This window comes from Crinia signifera, chromosome 4 (assembly GCF_055691185.1).
Source record: "Crinia signifera chromosome 4, ASM5569118v1, whole genome shotgun sequence".
Classification (NCBI taxonomy): Eukaryota; Metazoa; Chordata; class Amphibia; order Anura; family Myobatrachidae; genus Crinia; species Crinia signifera.
In genome coordinates, this window is record NC_139220.1 from 133,147,560 (window position 1) to 133,170,713 (window position 23,154).

The following is a 23,154-nucleotide window of genomic DNA, read 5'->3' on the forward strand; positions in this document are numbered from 1 at the left end:
ACTACTAATGTCGGCAACTGGTGTGGACATGTGTGTAGGCAGCACTACTAATGTCGCCAACTGCTGTGAGCATGTGTGTAGATAGCGCTACTAATGTCGGCAACTGGTGTGGGCACGTCTATAGGCAGCACTACTAATGTCGGCAACTGGTGTGGGCACGTGTATAGGCAGCACTACTAATGTCGGCAACTGCTGTGAGCATGTGTGTAGACAGCCCTACTAATGTCGGCAACTGGTGTGGGCACGTGTATAGGCAGCGATACTGCTGTCGGCAACTGGTGTGGTCATATGGTTACACAGTGCTACTAATATCGGCAACTGGTGTGAGCACTATGTATAAGCAGAGCAACTACTTTTGGCAACTTGTGTGGGCGTTATGAATAAGCAGCCCTTCAAATGTGGGCATATGCAGGAGTTCTCGGGGCATTATGTGTGTCAATATGGGCATTATGGTGCATGGCATATTTTGTAAGGGGAATTAGGGTGTGTGGCATAATGTGTAATGGGCATTATAGTGTGCTGCATATTGTGTAAAGGGCATCATGATGTGTGGCATAATGTATAATTTGCATTACTGTGTGTGGTATAATGTGTAATGGGCATCATGATGTGTGGCATAATGTATCATTTGCATTACTGTGTGTGGTATAATGTGTAATGGGCATTGAGGTGTGAAGCATAATGTGTTATGGGGATTACGTTGTAATTGGTACTTTTATGTGACCACACCGTTTCCTCATGAAGCCACGCTCCTATATTTTTGCGTGCGCTTACAGCGCAAACTCTTTTTTTTAACTCATGGCACCAAAATTGTGCTACTATGTGGTGTAATTTGGAGTGGGAGTACTATTGTGTGGCCATTCCCCTTGCTTGTGAGATGACACGTTTTTCTTTTGGTGTGCGCTGTCCCTTTGTAAAGTTTGGGTGGGCGCAAATTTATAGTTTGCAGGAGGGCGCCGAACCCCCTAGCACCGGCCCTGAATACATTGTATACAAAAAGACCGCATACAATGTATCTCATGTGATCCTATTCCCCGGGAAGGTCCCACCCACGTTGCAAGCAAAACATATGCAACCAATTGCTGAGAGACATCTCACTAGTGGATGGGGGCCTTTATAGCAGGCAACATCCTTTTTAAGGGTGATTTTAAATCTCTATATTTTTTGGGGGACTGCAAAGGGAAAGGGGAGGGGGTGATGAGTTACACTGAACTACTAAGCATCCTGAGGTCAATTCAAATGGGAGATTGTGAAGAGGTCAGTGTCGTCGTCCACAACACTACCTGTGTGTGTGGGGGGGGGGGGGGGGGGGGGAGATGTAGTCCTAGTCATTTCAATGAATCTTTCAATTTTTAAGATGTATCTTCATATCCCCTGTTGCATCCAATAACTGGAGAAGCTGAAGTTTTCAGCAGCACATGATGGTGACTTGTGAAGCAGATCTCTATTGGTTGTCTCTCTACCAGGCTGAGCTAGGCTTGTACTTTGCCACCCTGGCTTTGAGGTTTCTATGACATGATGAATGGAAACATCCAGGCAGCTCCATCACAAAGGGCTCCCCCGGCAGAGTGCCACAGTGCTTTTCTGTAAAGATGTGGAATGCACCACTGAGCATCAGCTTCAAGAGGAGTTTATCAATGGGGACTAGAGTACTTCCCAGCATTTAATCAATATTTGATAATAAGCCATACATACTTTATAAAACACTGCTTTTTTGAGTATATATTTAATATCCATACATTTTTGTTAATCCTGAGTATTTGGGGTACTATGCTTTATTTTATATTTTCAAGCCTTTTTCAGGTTTTATCCTCTCTAGTGTGTATTTTTAATGTGAACAATCGACTGCATGTATGGCACGGGGGGCGGCTGACGTCACTGACTCATATAATGAACATTATTGGTCAGTGTGTATGTACTGTATCATTATCCCACGGCACCACCAATAAAGTTGATCTAGTATAGTCGATAAAGATATTGGGAATTGCCAAAGGCCCCATACATTAGGTGGATAAGTCAGACCTGATTTCCTCCGCAGTTTATCACATGCAAATTTTGGAAGGCAGTCGGGCAAGAGGGGGTTAGCTGGGAAAAGGCATGGGGAGTCGAGCTGTAAAAAAATAAAATAAATCTCATCCAAATGAATGGGCAGCCACTGATTGGCTGAGATTTAGGTTATATGCAGCCCCTCCGACTCTGATCCGATGCACACCGAACCCCGCATTGATGGGATATCAAACACAGTAAATGTGTCATCAGTAGCTTAACACCCAGGAAAACTATTATTGAACCTGTTTGTTAACATAGGTGCACCTCTTTGAACTGTGTTAGAAGCAATCTGGTAATTCCCAGGCGGAAAACTATCTCATACTCCTTTCACACCACACCTCAGACCCGGGTAATTGCTGAGTTACTGACGCGTTGACCAGGGTCGAGGTGTGGTGTGAAAACACAGTTACAACCCGTGTTGTCCAACCAGTCAATTCAACACAGATTATAAGAAGGCGTAAATCCGGGTCACTCTGTATAATGGGCGACCTTGGTTTAATGTGAATGCAATGGACCCGATATCTCGATCTCTGGTCTGACACGGCATAGTAATGTGAAAGGGGTATTATTTATGAGTTACAGAAAGGAATTTAGGTATGTTTTGGAACTGAAGACTTGAGTAGGAGAGAATACGTTTAGTTTTAAGTATATTTAGAATGATCTGATCCTAGTAGCACTGTAGTATCTTGTAAACTGTAAATGGTTGAAATTTCTGCAACTCTGAAAATGTTTCATCTGCTTGTCATTTAAACTGGTGGTAATGGTATAGTATTACTTTTACACCAAAACTGCCGGGTCGCACCCGGGCTTTTGGACCTGAATGCGACCCGGCAGTTGTTCCCTTTTACACGGGTGAATTCGGGCCCTGAGCCGGTGCTTGGAGATGACATCATCTCCAAGTGCCGGGAAACCCGCCAACTGTCAACCCCGCAACGTCGACCGGCAGGCTGGGGGTAAACACAGCACCCAGGTAAGCTGCTGGGCTGCCCCCAGCCTCCGTCCATGAGGTGAATGGACGCCTCACACAGGCATCCAATCACCTCTGCTACTGTCTGCATAGTACCGCAGACAGCAGCAGAGGCTGTACGCAGCCCCTGCGAAACCTCCGGACTGACCTCAGGGCGCTGCGGTCCGGAGGTTGGGGCTCCTACCCCTTTTACACCAGAGCCGCGACCCGGATTATTGCCGCTCCAGACCGGGCTGGGGCTTGGTGTAAAAGGGCAAAAAATAACTGTAAAATAAAAATGTATATAAAATAAAAATAACCATGGTCATGTTACCCCGGTGTCAGACACGGGGCTTCCCCGGAGTCAGGTACCGTGTAAATGGGTAACCCGGGTCATCCGACCCATTTCCAATCAGGGAGCCCCACCCTCCAGACCGCAGCGCCCTGAGGTCAGTCCGGAGGTTGGGCAGGGGCTGTATACATCCTCCGCTGCTGTCTGCGGTACTATGCAGACAGCAGCAGAGGTGAATGGATGCCTGTGTGAGGCATCCATTCACCTACTGGACGGAGGCTGGGGGCAGCCCAGCAGCTTACCTGGGTGCTGGGCTTGCCTCCAGCGTGTCGGTCATCGTTGCTGTGGTGACGGTCGGCGGGTTTCCCGGCGCTTGGAGATGATATCTCCTAACGCCGGCTCAAGGCCCGAATTCACTGGCATCCCCTAACCGGCACAATGCCGGGGGATGCCGGTGTAAAAGGGAACTTCCGGGTCCAAAAACCCGGGTGCGACCCAGCAGTTTTGGTGTAAAAGTGGTATGATTGGAGGAAATGGGTCCCTGGGTCGGATGACCCGGGTTACCTATATACACCGCCCCTGACTCCGGGGAAGCACAGTGTCCGATCCTGAACATTTGCCAGGTCGGACGCTGGGTAACAGGACCCGGGTTATTTATTTTTTTTCCCTTTTACACCAAGCCTTGGCCCGGACTAGAGCGGCAATAATCCGAGTCGTGGCTCTGGTGTAAAAGGGGTATAAAGAGAGAAGGTGGGGCTTGCCAATGGGTTATTACTGCAACACTTTAAGAATTTAATTTAAGGGAAACTTTTAGTTGTATGAATTAAGATGCATACCGTTTATTTTTAGATTGCACACTGTTTATTACCATAGTTCTGCACATTTCAAAATTGGAGTTTTTTTTTTTCTTCATTAAATATATCCAAGGCTCACCATGTTGCCTATTCAAATGGTTGCATTTGCCTAACATAATGAGGTTGTGAGGGGCATTATCATTAGTATGTAACTCCCGTGTTCCCAGTTGGGGATGCACCTAAACATAATTAAGCCCTGGGCATTAGTAATACCCCTTTCTCACTACTGCCGGGTTTTTGCCAGGGCAAGCAGTAATTTCCTGTGTTGTGTGAGTGAAATTCCTGGCTGTAATGCCCCTGTAATTGCACACTGTGTTTTTGCAGGGTTATTCCTGGAAATTACATGGGTTTCCACCAGTGTGAACAGGCGGGACCTGGGTTTTTCTGCACAAGACATGAAAAAGCAAGCTGATTGGGGAATGAGATCAGGTGACATGTGGATGAATGAGAAGGTGCTGGAGCTGCTGACTGTGAGAGGGGAGGAGGAAATAAAGAAGCATGTGACTGGCACTTTCAAGGATTCAACCATGTTCTACAACATATGAAAAATACTGTCTGCCTATGGCATCCATAAAATCCAGCAACAGGTTGTAGCTGTAAACAAACTTAAAGCACTTCGTAAGAAGTATTGCAAGGTGCATGATCTCAAGCAGAGGAAGAGTGGTGGTACCGGTATGGAAAATCAAAGCTGCTTTTTCAACAGCCAATATTAGCTGCTCTTATACTACTTTTACACCAGAATACCGGGTAGGACCCGGGAAATCGAACACAGGAAATTGCCAGGGCATGCCCTGCCTCAGACCCCATTTACACTGCAATTCAATCCGGGTTATTCCCGGGTAAGGCCCTTTCACACTGAAAACGGATCAGCCCTGTCTTTCCTTGCTGGTGTCATTAAAAATGGACCTTTGGGCTGTTTGAGATGAGGTCACAAGAAAGGGAAAAGGGAGGGGGTGGGTTCTGCTCCCAGCATTGCAGCAAAGATGGCAGACGGAGTAGCTGTGTTGCAGTTGCAGACATGATGGTGCAGATCAGGTTTGGGGTCAGCCAAAGTGGAACACACTGCGTGACAGCCAGTGTGTGCTGCAGCAGATGAGGCTGTAAACACAGTGTGGAGTGTGCTTGCAGCACAGAGCGTGGTAACGCTGCTGCTGCGCTGCTACATGTGCCCTGTGCGGGTCTCCAGCAGATGACATCATCTGCCAGAGCCGCAGAAGCACCAATCAGCTCTTCGCGCCCCTCTACCCACCAAATAACCCGGATAATGACCATTTACACCACCCTGAGCCCCGGATAAGCCCCGTGTCCGACCCTGAACATTTGCCGGGTCAGATTCCCGGGGAACCGTACCCGTGTTATTTTTTTTCAGCCCATTTACACCATGCCCTGCCCCGGACTGGAGCGGCAATATCCCGGGTCCAACCTCTGGTGTAAAAGGGGTATTAGATTCCTTACAATTGTTGGCAGGGCAGACCAGGGAAGCAGTGTGAACGGGGCAGACATGGGAATTTCCCAGGTCTAAGGTGCAGTATAGCACCATGTTCTCATTGCCGCCCCTGCAGAAACCCAGGTTTTTGTTGCCGAGTTTTTGGCGGGTCACAGAGCAACTCAACTCTTAGACCCCATTCATACTGCACCTTAGACCTGGGAAATTCCCATGTCTGACCCATTCACACTGCTTCCCCTGGTCTGCCCTGCCAAAAAGTGTGTGGAATATTATAGCAGCTTTCATTGGCTATTGAAAAACTAGCTGTGATTGGCTGTTTAGAAAGCAGATTTTATTAGCTTGCTGAAGATGATGTCATTTAAAGAGGCCTTTTTTTTTCCAAGCACACGGCATTGCTGGAATCATGGCTGAAGAGATACTACTAAATAACTTGGAGTCCCTGATGTTTTGCTCTATTTTGCTGTTTCATGGAGTCCTTCGCTGTGCCAGTTACTTACTTTTGAATTTCCTCTTCTCCTCTCACAGCAAGCAGCTCCAACACTTCCTCATCCCTCCAGTGCGACATCTCTGCTCTCCTCTACGTAGCAGACGTCAAATGTCACCTGATTTCATCCCCCAATGAGCTTGATTGTTTTGCATATTTTGTGAAAAACACGGGTCTGTGCTGTTCAGACTGCCATACACCTGTGTATTTCCCAGGAAAAACAAAGAACCGTTCACACTGAGACGCAACACAGGAATTTACCACTTGCCCTGCCAAATACCCGGGTTTTTGCGGCAGTGAGAATGGGGTATTAATGGGGAATGTGAGCTGAGATGATCTGTGCCCTGACAAAAACCTGTGTTTTTGCAGGGGTGGCAATGAGAACATGGTATAACTGTAAACTGCATGTCCTGTGTTAAGTGATGGGCGCTTCTGTTGCCACAGGCGATAAAACCAGGACTAGACGAGAGACAATAGTTAATTTCTCACACCCTCAGGAGCAAAAATCTGCTGGTTGTGCATTCACTATTTATGTAAGCAGTTGAATATGGCTGGGGACTAAATCAATGCAATACTAATTGAATTCCATTTAATTAATTTTGATTCAGACCAGTTGATACTTATTGTTTTTGGTTTGTAAATAAAATTTACTTCCCTATACCATATTTAAGGGTTTACACCATTACATCTTTTACAGCAGTCAACCTGTTTTTGTCTTTCTGTCTTGCTCAAAATGCTTTAATTTCAATAACTTCTGCTTGTACAATTTGATGTTGCATATCGGCAAAATTCAATGCTTATATTTGGCTAGTTTTTCAAAAATTGTAACTTAATGAAAAATACTTTATTGGCCTAGCTTTGGTCACAGAATTGCAACATACTTGCTAAGCGTTGTGTATGTATTGATCCTTATTTTTCATTTTCAATAATAGTACACCTTCCAGTTGAAATAGCAGAACTTCCAGGCAACCAACAAGGTATCTACTGTAAAAGGTTTTCATTATACTTTGCACTGTAATCAAACCGTTATAATTATAAGATAAAATACTGTGTTTAGCTCAGAATGACTGGTTCATGTTTTTTTATTTTTACATTTTTTTTCTTCTAAAAGCATTTTCAAATAATGGCAGCATTAAGCCAAGGTGGCCAGACAGTACATCCTTCATACATTGCTAAAGGTTTAGCACGTTCATTAACAAACACGTGCTTGTTTTGCTGTGGTCCAAATGAAACAATGTCTCTCTTTATTCAGCTTTTTAGCAGTTTTACCGAGGTTTTCTATGATTTGTCAGTATTTTGCGCTTAAAAAAAATATCAGTTCCGCTGAAGTGCAATTGCATGCAATTTGCTATCTGTAGACTCTTCCTAATGCGCCGACATGGGTAGTGGAAATCATCCACACTAGGCTCTCGGATGTTTATAAGCAAGGGCATTTCTCTTGCACTGCAGTCTTCTCTCAGATCTTACCCCACACCCCCTCAAGTTCTTGAAAAATAGTAATGCTAGTATTACTTTAAATGTATTGGCAAAAGTGGAGTACAGGTAATACTCTTCATTAGGTAGCGGAGTATATTTCTATTCCATCTTTTACTTTCATAAATGCGGCTTTCCATTCCTAAAAGCCCACACACATCAGTTTTGCCATTCGAGCTGCTTTCAGCTCAAAATCCATTAAGTGTGTATGGGGCAACGGTGAGCTACCACATCATCGCTGGCCCCGTTGCTCATCTGATGGCTATACCAGCAGATGAGTGACGGCGCCAGCGATAATGCAGGAGCGTCCTGCTATGGAAAATTGCTTAGAAGGGCGAAAATCACTCGGTGTGTGTGCACCTTAAGTTCACAGCTGAATAATTGACGGCTCTCAATCTTGTTGTTGAACTCTATTCAGTTAGCAAATATATGCTAGTTCCGATATTTTTTGGGGTGTGAAAAGCTTTTTTTTTATTGCATTTTTTTGGTCTATTTACTCAGTTACCAAAATGAACGCCAAAATTGTCACATGTTTTATATAGCCTATAAGATCCCGCTTTGAGGTCGGAGCAAAACCGAAGCCGCATATCTTTAGTTTGCATGAAACATCATTGCTGTAAATTGGTGTATATTTGGGTCAGTGTGCTTTTTTTTTTTTTTTAATTGTTAGATAGAAATACTTCTATTCACTGGGGGAAATTCAATTGTTTTGTGTGCACTCATACATAATGGGCACTCATCATACAGTTGTACCCCCCTTAGTTATGTGTGCATGCCCATAACACAGGTTTAGCCAACAAATCTGCCACACCCTTCTAAAGTACAGTTTTGTGTGGCCAAATTCGCAATTTATCGCACATTTTAGCTTGTTTCGCAAAAGTTTGCGAGTTAAAATGTGTAGTAATAGCCCCCCACTGACCATAAAATGCAGTAAATGTGGCCATATACTACTGCAATATATGGCCATCCAAACACGCTCACCCGCCTCGGAGCCTTCCTGTTTATGTTAATTCTGGAGTACCATTATTTTCCCATGTAAGTGCCCTGCGCTAGGGCACAAAAACAGCATCACTGCCCTAGTTTTGATAGATTTCTGCTTGCACACAGTGAGATTCCCTTACTATTTGACTGCTATACAATCTTTGCTAACTCTGTACTTTTTACATACAATTCATACTATCTACATTCGATTTGCACTATATAGTCATTGCAGCCCTGTCTATCTGGGTTTCAATTTGTGCTGTCACGGGAGCGCGCATTGGGATCGCAAGGTAAAAAACCTGTGCGATCTGCATACGATTTTGACTATATAGTCAGAATCTCATGCTGGATTGTACCGTGTGTACACAGCATTAGACATGTGCAAGCAGAAATCCACTAGTCAGCGGTAGCAGTGCTCTGGTTAGAGTAGTGTTGGTAGCTCCCTGTCGGCGATATTCACATAATTTTGAATAGAATCTATCCAATGTTCCTTGATGCTTTAAATTATGCAGCCCTATTTCACAATCTACAAGCCTTTTGCCTCATGATTCCTTATGATCAGAATCCACATAGTATTCTAGTAAGCATCTAACTTTGTAATATGTGTTTGAATAATGCCAAGCACATATTTGGCATTCCTCTGCTATTCCTTATTTGTAAAATAAACATAGCCTTGGAATCTCGGCAAATACACACTGCCTGAACCTGTTCTTGTGTTTACAATGATCTTTTGAGAAAGAAAATGATCTAGTTGTATGGTGCAGATAGCACTAATATGCTTTAACCCATGGGTCTTCAACCTGTGGCCCTCCAGATGTTGTGGAACTACATGTCCCAGCATGCCCTGACAGTTTTGGCATGCTCTTATAGGAAAAAAAATGTGGCAATGCATGTTGGAACATGTAATTTCACAACATCTGGAGGGCCACAGGTTGAAGGCCCATGCTTTAACCCATAGCAACAAGTCTTCCCTTATCTTACTTGCTCAGCAATAGATCCAGTTGACATTGCATGATGTATTTGTATTATAAAATGTTAAAATGACTCTCTTGCTATTTGTTGCTGGTGGGCTAAAACAAGGTGGAACACATTAAACATATTTGCTGGATGTGTAGGCCACTCAGACGCACTGAGTAGTAGTTTAGGTCTAAGCATGTATTTAGGGCAGCAGTCTACTTCAAAGAGCTTCATTTCTATAGTGCATGTTTAAAATAGAAGTATATTATAGTCTGCTATAGTACTGAATGGCACAGGGCTGTTGAAGACTGGTAAGCAAAACCGATTTAATTCAGAGTTGTAGGTCAGTTGAGCCTAAGCTTTTTTGGTGATGTGTTCAGAATATGCTGTCAATGTTTTCCTAGTCAGGATATAATAAATGGATTGACTGTGACCTAATAAAGCAGAGTTTTGCGACAAGTGAAAAATAATTGAATCTGCGACCTGTAAGCATTTGTAGTAGGATATAATCAGACTGGTAATACATGCCCAAAGATGTGACATCTTGCAATGCCCTGGCACCCTTCAAGTCATATATGATCTTGATGAGCAAAGCTCTCTAGTACTCAATGCTGTATCATAAAGAAAGGAATAAGAGAGAATAGCTGCGGTATGAGCAGCTGGGTTCTGTATCTTATGATCGCCTGTATGCAATACAAGGATGTCACCCAACCAGACAATGTTAAGTTCTTGAAATTCACTCCTATTCCAAAAGGCTAAATAAAGGTGGGGTAGCAGGCAGGGTCCATGGTAGAGGCAGGTGGGAAGTGGGAGAATAGAAAAAAATCATTTTCAAAGGGCTAGGCCGGATATTACATAAGTACCGGATATTTTTCTATTCTCCTGCCACTCGCCTCTCCCCTGCTCTGAGGTCCCCACTCCCTGCCTGCCGCTACTCCACTCTGGACCCTGCTCACACGGACCTGGCTCCCTGCCACACTGATGGCTGCACACAATATTTATCTTATTTGCAGACAGTCTGACCTCCGGATCTGATCCGATGCGCGCGTTACCGCGCAATGGATCAGATCGGACATCATGCACTACGCAATTTGGGCAATTTCACCTGATTTCTTGGCCCGATCCTCCAGAATCTGGTGAAATTGGTTCCAAATGGCATAGTGTGGATCCGAGACCTTAAGTCTCGGATCCATCTGATCTGAAAAAAACTTACGTGCTGCACCAAAGATCCATCTGATCTGAAGCTATCAGGGGTTTAAAATAGAATTGATCAGATGTATCTGAAGTGAATAGAGTGAAAATTGAGTCCAGGTTCAGATCAGATCCCTGGGATAGTTCAAGGGAAATCTTGAGCGATTTCTTCTTCAGTAATGTCTCCCTAGTGGTTGGGGGCTTTAGTAGTGCCAGATAGGTCAAGGAGAGTTTGTTATGCAGATGTTCTAAATGGGTATGGGTCAAAAGGTCGACTGTAATGAAGGTGGACATATGTTAAGTCGATCGCTAAAGATAGGGCTTAGGTCGACACATGAAATTAGCAGACATAAGTTTTTCACGGGTTTTGTCCTGAATTTCGATATGGACACTGTGTACCGTGAAAAAAACAAACGCTGCAAGCGCAGGCAGCAGAGGCGGAGGAGTGTGCCTGCACTTTACATCAAAGCCGGACACTCTTTAAACGGGACCCGGGACGGGGAACCACGCAAGGGAAATAAACCGCAGTGGCAGTGCGGCCCTCCATTCCGTGTTATACCAGACACCGGGGATCCCTTTTGGGGAAGAGTAAGGACTTAGGACCCAAGTGGCAGTACGGTTCCTTTGTCCTGAAAGTACCCATCCAGATACACTACACAGTAAAGATCTGCAGGTGAGCGCAGAAGGAGGAAAGAATAACCGTAGTGGCAGTGCGGCTTCCAGAACCCAAAGCGCAATACCGTGAGTCCGGGTGGAGCTGAGATCTGGGGAATCCATAAGGACTAGAGAGGTAACCGTAGTGGCAGAACGGCCTCCCAGCCCTGAAACACCCCATACACCCATATAGGTGTACCCACCATAAGGACCTATAGTGCAGTCTGGAGTATACAGGGATACTTGCGTCTCCAAGAATCTGGTGAGCTACCTTTAAATTGTTTTCTCTCCTTTGCAAAGAAGAGAGTGAATCCTTTTTTATATACTTTTAGACTGTTTTTGTGTGATTTTTTTTTAAGGAAATTTTCTTCCTTTTATGTGACTTTTTATTTAACCCCTTCCCGACATTTGACGTATATATACGTCATGGCCGGGAAGTACTTCCCGACACATGACGTATATATACGTCATGACTTCTAACTGTCACTGCGTCTAGAGACGCAGTGACAGAGGGACGATGTCTGCTGTCCCTGACAGCAGACATGTCCCTGCATGCCCAGGGGGGCTGCGATGCAGCCCCCCCGTCGGCGATCGCTGTGATTGGCTGTTCAGTGTGAACAGCCAATTACAGCGTTTTCTGTGTCACCGGCGAATAACGTTCGCCGGTGACACGGGATCGGAGGTGATTGGTGCTGTAAAGTACAGCACCAATCACCGCGGGGTGTAAGGGTGACACTGGTGTCACCCCACCTCACCCCGCCCGCCCCCAAAGGCCGTGATTGGTCCGACGGACCAATCACAGCCATGGAGGGGGGTTTAAACTAACGGGGACTACACTGCAGACGCCTTTCCGGTCTGGAATAGCGTGCAGTGCGGTCACCGTGCCCAGCTGTCGCCATTTACTGACCAGAACCTTGCTCAATACTTACCTGATCACTGCTTGGGATCTTGCTTCATCTTGTGACATCCTGTGCTGTGTTGTGCTGTGTTGTGCTGCTGCAGTGTCATCGAGTTAGAGAGAGAGAGAGATAGAGAGAGAGAGATAGAGAGGCCTAGTGACAGAGAGTGCTATATTTTGTGCTGCTGCAGTGTAATAGAGTTATAGATAGAGAGATAGAGAGAGATAGAGAGAGATAGAGAGAGAGAGATAGAGAGAGATAGAGAGAGATAGAGAGAGATAGAGAGAGATAGAGAGAGATAGAGAGAGATAGAGAGAGATAGAGAGAGATAGAGAGAGAGAGATAGAGAGAGATAGAGAGAGAGAGAGAGAGATAGAGAGAGAGAGAGAGAGAGAGAGAGATAGAGAGAGATAGAGAGAGATAGAGAGAGATAGAGAGAGATAGAGAGAGATAGAGAGAGATAGAGAGAGAGAGAGAGAGAGAGAGAGAGAGAGAGAGAGAGAGAGAGAGAGTGACAGATCGTGCTATATATTTTTTATATAACTGACTGCTGCCCCCCCTTTTGTGCTGATCAGTATAAATTAACTGATCAGCAACTTTTTGGGGGCGCAGGGTATTTTTTATATATATATATATATATACCTGTCAGTGCTGCTGCTGCAGTGTCATAGAGTGATAGATAGTGAGAGATAGAGAGATAGAGAGAGATAGTGACAGAGAGTGATAGAGACTGCTATATTTTGTCTGCTGCCCCCCTTTTGTGCACCCCCAGCAACTTTTTGGGGGTGCAGGGGTTATTTTTCATATATATAACTGTCAGTGCTGCTGCTGCAGTGTCATAGAGTGATAGATAGTGAGAGATAGAGAGATAGAGAGAGATAGTGACATAGAGTGATAGAGAGTGCTAAATTTTGTGTCTGCTGCCCCCGCCTTTTGTGCTGATCACTATATCTGAGGTGATCAGCAACTTTTTAGGGGTGCAGAGGTTTTTTATATATACCTGCCAGTTGCACTGTCAGTTGCACCAAAGGTTGTGCACCTGCTGCCCCTCACTGGTAATCAGTGTCGCATCACTGATCACCTTTTTTTTTTTTGTGTGTGCTGTGGGGTCTTTTTTTAATTTTTTTTTTACACACACTGTGATTTTGGGGGTGTCCTGTGGCCGCTGTGCGCTGATCAGTGACGTACATCACTGATCAGCTTTTTCGGCACAGGGTTGATCTATTTTTTTTTTTTTTTTTTTATCAAATTCCTGTTGCCTTTGAGCGCTGTTCAGTGACGGATGTTACTGACCAACATCTGTGCTCAATTTTTGGCGCAGGACCTTTTTTTTTTAACCCCTTCATTTTTTTTTTTTTTGTATAAAGTATTTTTTTTTTTTCTGCACTACATACACACTACACACTACATACCCCCCTGGTTGAAATAAAGTTTGTACCCCTCCCCCTACACTATACACGTGTTGAAACATTTCACTACCAGTAACACAAAAATAAAAATGGCATCCCAAATGTCATCCCAAATGTCATCCCAGTCATCCAGAAGAATGTATTCAGCAGAGGAGGCATATGCCATGCTTGCTTCTGACTCTGACACAGCCAGTGATGCAAGCGGGGAATTTGAAGGATTCGCCTTAAGCTCCTCTTCCTCCTCTGGTGATGAGGGACCCCCTCAAAGATGCCCCCGTAGAGCAGCTGAGACCCCCCCCAATAATTGATCTCGTATGGACCCCACCACCAGACAATTTTGAGCCCCAGGTTCCTGAGTTTTTGGCCATGCCAGGAATCCAATTTGATTCCACAGGTCTCAGAGAAATTGACTTTTTCAAATTATTTTTCTCTGATGATTTTATAAATTTAATGGTGGACCAAACTAATTTATATGCCCAGCAGTTTATTGCTCAAAACCCCACGTCATCATTTGCTAGGTGGACCCCTGTAGATGCAGTAGAGATGATGACGTTTTGGGGTCTGGTGTTTCATATGGGCATAGTAAAAAAGCCAGAAATTAGGCAATATTGGAGTACAGATGTTCTGTACAGCACCCCATTTTACCGTATGGCCATGCCCCGGGCTCGATTTGAGACGATCCTTAAATTTTTTCATTACAACGATAATGCACAGTGCCCACCCAGAGATGATCCCACCTTTGACCGGCTATTCAAAGTCAGGCCGGTCATTGATCATTTCAGTGCCAAATTTGAAGAGATGTACATCCCAGATAAATTAATTTGCATAGACGAGTCCCTTATACATTTTAAAGGAAGGGTTAAATTCCGCCAGTACCTTCCCAGTAAGAGGGCAAGGTATGGCATAAAAATGTATAAGCTGTGTGAAAGCACCTCAGGGTACACTCACAGGTTTAGGGTATATGAAGGGAAGGATTCAAGAATTGAACCGCCAGAATGCCCCCCCTCCCTCGTAGGTGTTAGTGGAAAAATTGTCTGGGATTTAGTGCACCCCTTCCTGGATAAAGGTTATCACCTCTATGTGGATAACTTTTACACTAGCATCCCCCTGTTTAAGGCCCTTGGTTCAAGAGGTACAGCAGCTTGCGGTACTGTGCGCAAGAACCAAAGAGGCCTCCCAAAAACGCACATTGCCCAAGTAATGAGAAGGGGTGAAAGCAGGGGAATATGCACCAAAAATATGTTGTTGGTCAAATATAAGGACAAGAGGGATGTCCTTATACTGACAACAATTCACGGAGACAGTACCACCTCCGTCCCTGTACGAGGTACCAGTACCCACACCTCAAAACCTAATTGTATCCTGGATTACAATAGGTACATGGGCGGAGTGGATCTTTCAGATCAGGTACTGAAGCCGTACAGTGCCCTGCGGAAAACAAAAATCTGGTACAAGAAGCTGGCCGTGTATATCATCCAGATGGCACTGTATAACGCTTACGTGCTATTCCGTTCTACCGGCCAGAGGGGGACATTTATGCACTTTCAAGAGGAAGTCATAAAGGGCCTAGTATTTGGGAACCAGCAGGCAGAGGGCCCCAGTACTTCTAGTACTGGCCCCCGTATTGTACCAGGGCAGCATTTTCCGAACGAAATCCCCTCCACTGCAAGAAAGGGCAGGACACAAAAAAGGTGCAAAGTTTGCTATAAAAAGGGAATAAGAAAGGAAACTATTTTCCACTGTGAAACTTGCCCCGACAAACCCGGCCTATGTATAAAGGAGTGTTTTAAAATATACCACACATCTATGGATTATTAGGTTCATCATTTCACCGTGCTTCGGGGGTCTTGCTAATGCCACATAGCACCCACCAACATTCCACCAGAATCTGAGCTGCAAAATCCAAAAATCACTCCTTCCCTTCTGAGTCCTGCCATGCACCCAACTGGTATTTTTTGGTCACATATGAGGCATTGCCATACTCGGGAGAAATTGGGGCACAGATTTTAGGGTGCTTTTTCTCCTTCATACCTTATGAAAATGAAAAATTTTGAGCCAGAACTGCATTTTTGTGTAAAAAAATGTAATTTTTCATTTTCACTGCCCACTTGTATCAAAATTGGTGAAACCCCTGGGGGTTTGAAATGTACACTATACCCCTAGATGAATTCCCTGAGGGGTGTAGTTTGCAAAATGGGGTCACTTGTGGGGGGGTTCCACTGTATTGGTGCTTTGGGGGTCTTGCTAATGCGACATAGCACCCACCATCATTCCACCAGAATTTGTGCTGCAAAATCCAAATATCACTCCTTCCCTTCTGAGTCCTGCCACTTTTTGGTCACACATGAGGCATTGCCGTACTCGGGAGAAATTGGGGCACATTTTGGGGTGCTTTGTCTCCTTCATTCCTTCTGAAAATGAAAAATTTTGAGCCAGAACTGCATTTTTGTGTAAAAAAATGTAATTTTTCATTTTCACTGCCCACTTGTATCAAAATTGGTGAAACCCCTGGGGGTTTGAAATGTACACTATAACCCTAGATGAATTCCCTGAGGGGGTGTACTTTGCAAAATGGGGTGACTTGTGGGGGGGTTCCACTGTATTGGTGCAACATAGCACCCACCATTCATTCCACCAAAATCTGTGCTGCAAAATCCAAAAATCACTCCTTCCCTTCTGAGTCCTGCCATGCACCCAACTGGTATTTTTTGGTCACATGTGAGGCATTGCCGTACTCGGGAGAAATTGGGGCACAGATTTTGGGGTGCTTTTTCTCCTTCATACCTTCTGAAAATGAAAAATTTTGAGCCAGAACTGCATTTTTGTGTAAAAAAAATGTAATTTTTCATTTTCACTGCCCACTTGTATCAAAATTGGTGAAACCCCTGGGGGTTTGAAATGTACACTATACCCCTAGATGAATTCCCTGAGGGGTGTACTTTGCAAAATGGGGTGACTTGTGGGGGGGGTTCCACTGTATTGGTGCAACATAGCACCCACCATTCATTCCACCAAAATCTGTGCTGCAAAATCCAAAAATCACTCCTTCCCTTCTGAGTCCTGCCATGCACCCAACTGGTATTTTTTGGTCACATGTGAGGCATTGCCGTACTCGGGAGAAATTGGGGCACAGATTTTGGGGTGCTTTTTCTCCTTCATACCTTCTGAAAATGAAAAATTTTGAGCCACAACTGCATTTTTGTGTAAAAAAATGTAATTTTTCATTTTCACTGCCCAGTTGTATCAAAATTGGTGAAACCCCTGGGGGTTTGTAATGTACACTATACCCCTAGATGAATTCCCTGAGGGGTGTAGTTTGCAAAATGGGGTCACTTGTGGGGGGGTTCCACTGTATTGGTGCTTGGGGGGTCTTGCTAATGCGACATAGCACCCACCAAAATTCCACCAGAATCTGCGCTGCAAAATCCAAAAATCACTCCTTCCCTTCTGAGTCCTGCCATGCACCCAAATGGTATTTTTTGGTCACATGTGAGGCATTGCCGTACTCGGGAGAAATTGGGGCACAGATTTTGGGGTGCTTTGTCTCCTTCATACCTTCTGAAAATGAAAAATTTTGAGCCAGAACTGCATTTTTGTGTAAAAAATGTAATTTTTCATTTTCACTGCCCAGTTGTACCACAATTGGTGAAACCCCTGGGGGTTTGAAATGTACACTATACCCCTAGATGAATTCCCTGAGGGGTGTAGTTTGCAAAATGGGGTCACTTGTGGGGGGGTTCCTAACTTTTAGCATCTTATGGTGCCTAGAAACCTACATGGTGCCTAAAAAATAATCTCATAAAAAGGAGGCTCCAAAATCAAGTAGGTGCTCCTTCTATTATGAAGCCTGTGGTTTGGTCAACGTGCACACTAGGGCCACATATAGGATATTTATGAAAACAAAAGAATTGGGGGAATCAATTTTTAGTCACATTTCTCTAGTAAAATGTACTGTGTTCCTTAGAAAAATGTATTCAAATTGCAAATCTGCAAAAAAAATGAAATTTTGAAATTTCACCTACACTTTGTTTTAATTCCTGTGAAACACCTAAAGGGTTAACAAACTTCCAAAATGCTGTTTTGAATACTGTGAGGGGTGCAGTTTTTGAAATGGTATCATTTATGGGGGTGTCTCACATACAAGTCCCTCAAAGTCACATCAGAACTGAACTGGTCCCTAAAAAAATCAGTGTTTGAAATTTTCTTGAAAATTTGAGAATTTGCTATTCATATTGTAAGCCTCCTAGTGTCCAAAAAAATTAAAAGGAAGTTGAAATAATGATGTCAACATAAAGTAGACATATGGTCTATGTTAGTTATTAACTATTTTGAGTGGTATGATTATTTGTCTCACAAGCAGAAAATTTAACATTTTGCAAATTGCTAAATTTTCCATTTTTTTACGACATTTTGGTATTTTTCACAAAAAAACACAGACTGTATCGACCCAAATTTACCACTAATTTGAAGTACAATGTGTCACGAAAAAACAATCTCAAAATCACTGGGATAAGTAAAAGCAAAAAAAAGTTATCCCCACTTAAGTGAGACATGTCAGATTTGAAAAAAAGGGCTCTGTCAGGAACGCAAAAACTGGCTCTGTCAGGAAGGGGTTAATAAAGCATTCAGTACTTTTTTTACCTTGAAACTACGGAGTGGACTGCTTCTCGTTGGGATTTCCAGTAAATTTATTCATATTGTCCAACGCTGCAGACCGGTTCCCATTCCACTTGCTAACACTGTGTACCGTGCTCCCCATGCTTCGGCCTTGGTGCCTCGCTGCACTTGGCACACTGCATCCTAGTTTATGGTAGGGTATGAAATACCACCTGTCAGCGAAAGTCAGCTCCAAAAAAGTTGAAAACTCATGTCAACCTTCCAATCGTCAACCGAATGCTCGTGTTGACCTTCTGACCCGGTTGACCTTAGCCATGTCAACCTATTTCATATGTCAATCTAAGCCCTGTCGACCAAATATGTAGACTTTCATAGTGTCAACTTAGCAACTTTATACCTTTCTAAACATGGCCGCCTGTTCAGAGACATATTGTTCCAGGGTGCAATTGGTGGCACTTTATATTTAAAGCTAGAAAGTGTCTTCAGACTATTATCATCTACATTTTAATAAGGAGAATTTATTTTTCCTTTCTTTCCTTGACAAGTGTTTTTTTGCTTCCTCAGGCAGTACTTGTTTTGGGTCTTGGGTTAGATTCTTTTAAAATACAGGTACCACTTTGTCAATATAAAGACTTTCTTCTTGAGTATCAAGTATAAAGACATTTAATAGGCATACCATAGAGACTTGGGATCTAAATCTCTTGCAGTCAGCACTTTAAGCCTTATATACACTATAGGATATTGTAAGAGGTATCGCTCAGAAAGGGCATTCTGAGAGATAACTTTAAAATATCCTCTAGTGCGGGCATGTCCAAACTCCAGCTGTTGTAAAACTACAAGTTCCATCATGCCTTGCCACAGTTTTGCAATTAGGGAACTGGAATGCTAAAACTATTGCAGGGCATGCTAGGTTGTGTAGTTTCACAGCAGATGGAGGGCCACAGTTTGGGCATGCCTGCTCTAGTGTTTACCCTCAATATCATTAGCAATGTCACTTCTGTGAATCTATGATAGCCCCCTCCCTCATAAGAACATGTACAGAAGAGGGAGGACCTAGTTAATGCCAGGTTCGTGGCAAAATTGTCTAGCTAGTTCGCTAAAATCACAGATTTTTCCCCTGCGGCTAATAGCGATGTGGTTGCTATCCGCCGGCAAAACAGATTGTGCAGGCAAGTCTATTTAAGCTATGCTGCACACACATAGGCCAAATCGGTGATAGTGAAAATCAACCACGGCCATAGTCCAAATCAAATCGGGGATCTGTCTCTTCACATCATGTGCATACCTCTTACTCATTCGATAGGGCAACCTATTTTTTTCAAGTCTATCTGGCTGTACAATATATAAGTGCCCCTGATGACCTCCCGACAGTCTGGATTCCAAGTATCAGTAGACCAACTTCGGAATCTTGACTTTTTAATAGCTGGACAGTCTAGATCCCGACTTACAGGGGCTATTCTCCCTCGTGTGTGTCCACAAGCTCCATAGAGGGAGAATAGAACCTGTGGCGAGCGCAGCAAGCAACTGAGCCTCCAAGGGGCTTCTTTGTGCTCACCCTGCTGTCTGAGTACCGGCAGTCGGGATTTCGATGTCTGACTACTGACTGTCTGGAGCTCATTCCACACTATAAAACCTACCTGATGTGATTGTGCAGGTGAGAAGGCTGTGATTCTGTCCTTCTTTTTGTTTAAGCCATCCTTGGGGATTAATAAATCCCAACTAAGGAAGGGGTTTGAGTAGAGGAGCTTAAATCCTACAAAAAACGTTAACCTATTAAGTGTGAACGCCTCAACTCTCACTACATCCCATGGTCAAGAAGTGCCCCCGCAGGTATTCTTGGAGAGAGATATAATGGTAGGAACCAAAAATCTTAATTATATTTTTCATGGTTTCACTTGCAAACTATCTGGAGCTTCTGCTAACCTTTAACATTTATTTTTATTTTATGTAAAGTAAAAGGAACTCCTACACAAACTTCTAATTTCACATATCATCGTAAATGCCAGAGTTAAATGTATTAAGTGAAACAAAGGAATCCTATGTTTTGTTGAGCCTATATTTATTCATATTACCTCATACCCTTTCAGTTCTGTCAGCTGTATATTTATCTTGAAAACAGCCAAGCAGGTCAGTGTTTATCTCAGGGGGCTGATAGGTGAAAATAGGCCTTATACCTGCCCTTTCCATCTGTAACACGCACAACCCCTTCAAAATGTCAGGGTTTGGACATATCCCAGGAGCAGAAAAGAATGCAAGCTTTTCATGTGCTGTGAGATGTGAAACCTTCCCAACGGCCAGAGGATAAGTGAGACTCTGTATTTTCTGCGTTTATTTAAACACTCAGGCCTTTAAACTCGCTGTGTGCCAAATGTTTCTCAAGTGCTGCAGAGCTGGAACAATTTGTGAATTGTAACTGCCAGAAGCCACTAGATCTCTTGACCTTTTTGCTATGAGTTCTAGGAATAAACATATGCACGAATTAAAAAAGCCTTTAGGGTAAGGTAGCAATTTATTGTCAGATAAACTGTAGTGAATGGAATTATAATGAGGATAGGTGGTAGGATTGGAAGCACTTTTTAGAATTTGTAAACCTCTTCTGCTGGTTGATAAGGTTATAAAATGTATGTGTCAATATTAGTATTCTTGAATTTAGGGTTATGTTTTGGCTCAGCCAGCAACTTAGTTCAGTGTTACATAAACTTTTTTGTGTTATGCATGCAACTCGTCGGGATTATACCTGTTGACCTTATGAGGGCCATGAGCTTTTTTCCCCACAAATGTAAGACATGCTTAAACTGTGGCAGGGCATGTTGGGATGGATTCAGTATGAAATCCCGGCGGTCGGGATCCCGGCGTTCAAAATCCCGACGCCGAAATACCGACAAGGGGCGGGACGCTACGGGCTCGCTACGCTCGGCACGCTAATTAATTCTCCCTCCAGGGGTGTCATGGACACCCACGGAGGGAGAAAGTGTCGGGATTCCGGCCGTCGGGATTCTGAACGCCGGGATTTTAACTGCATCCCGTTGGGATGTGTAGTCCCAACAGCTGGAGAGCCACAGGTTTGCCAGGCCTGCCTTCATTCATGCATTACTAGATTTTAAGACAAGCATTAGGCAGTGAGAGGAGTTTAGCACTGGATCTTGAGGGTGCTTTTTTTTGGGGGGGGGGGGGGGGGGGGGGGCATTGACACAGAGTAATGCCTCACTCAAGTCGGTTATGTGTTTGGGGTGGATTAATTTTACCACTATATATTGTGGCTGTGCACATTTTTGGCTATATAGGGTTGTGCCAGCATCACTGGTAGGGAAGCCAATCCCGGGGGCATTTTTTCAATCTCGGGATTGAAAGATGCTGGATCTCACGATTGGCTTTCCTAATAAAGACACCCTGGCTGCCCCGCATTTACTTACATTTGAGGGTGCAGCAGGGTTGCCGGGAGCCAGGAGCCCGTTTGCTGGGTGGGGGTGATGGGTTGTCCATGCTGCTGGCTGGGTGGGCTGGCGCGCTTGCTGGCTGGCGGGCGGCGCGGCATCATACTGCCGGGCGCGACCTCTGCCTGCGCAGCGTGACCTCTGATCTCGTCATGCTGAGAGGTCACGCTGCGCAGTGCTGCTGGGAGAAGTCGAGCAGCGTCTGAGCAATGCTCAGACGCTGCCCGGCATTAGACTGCACGCATGCGCAGTCTAATCCCGAAATCCCGGGATTGGACACTCCAGTCCCGGGATTGAAATCACGACGTTTTGGGGGCCAAATCCCGGGATCCCGCCGATATCGGGATTGACCACCCTAATCACAGGGTTTCCCTTTACTTTATTTCAAAACTGCGCGTAGTGCCTATGTGGAATTTAATTCTCCCATTTGTATCTTATCTTCCATCTTAAATATATCCAAAACCTTTTTTTACATTTGGCTGGTGTTATCCCTCAAATAGTTTAATTGTTTTATTTCCTTCCAAATATTAACTTAAGAGTAATCGCTTCTGCTGTTTTATTGCTAATATCATATTCACCAATCTTGGACAAAGTTATCCCGAAGTTAGGAGCCAAGACTATTCTAATCAAACATTTTTCCAAACAGTTTTGCGTCTAGCGCTAATACAATTTCGGTTATTCCCATGTTGAACTGATATTTAATTAATATTATGCTACCAGTATTTCCTGTGGAAAAGCTTTCCCATTATTATATTATGGTTTCATCTCCTCTTGGCCACATGTTTTATGCTTCACTTCTAATTATTATATACGCTGACTAAAGCTCGGCACACATTAATCAGTGTTATGGTTCTTAAATTAATGCAGCCGTCTACAGTACTTCTGGTTACACATTTGAGGATCATATTTAAATATTGTAGATTTTTTTTTAAATTAGATAGAAAAAAAACAACAAAAAAAAACAGAAAACTTCTGTCGCTGCAGCAGCTGGCGGCTCCCACTTAGATATTTACGTGGAGTACGCAAATCTGTTTGGTGCATGCCAGTGAGCACTTTATAAAAAAGATACAAAAATGGCCCCTGAATATCACTCACATAGAATTTATTAAATAATACACAATTTATGTAATTTCTATTAACATTGTTTTATTGTAAAACTGTACTGTGTATAGCCATTTTATGTGTTTTAATATATAGAATATATAGAATAAAAATAATTCAGATGCTGACAAAAATTCATGATATGTTATATATAGTTCTATATAGTGTAGATTGTTAATACCTCCCAACATGACCCATTCCAGAAACAAACCATCTTAATGTTTGCGGTCATCGGTGTTCATATATAGTAATAATTACAGCACAGGTGATTGCAGTCATAAATTAAGAGGGAAATTGAGACGATTTTTTACCTCTGGTCATGTTGGTTGGTATGACTTATGTATATTAGATTTAAAGTAATAGTTT

General features: G+C 43.7%; 1 protein-coding gene across 2 annotated transcripts in view; it reads left to right on the forward strand.

The window, feature by feature from the left end:
* The window catches only part of FRS2 (fibroblast growth factor receptor substrate 2), a 63,878-nt gene that overhangs the window by 8,234 nt on the left and 32,490 nt on the right, over positions 1-23,154 (forward strand). The window contains exon 2 of one of the 2 annotated variants that reach the window (XM_083182525.1): positions 7,005-7,049. The exons of the other annotated variant lie outside the window; for it this stretch is intronic. The gene's annotated coding sequence lies outside the window, so the exon portion shown is untranslated. The remainder of the gene's footprint in view (positions 1-7,004; positions 7,050-23,154) is intronic. 2 annotated transcript variants of the gene reach the window in all.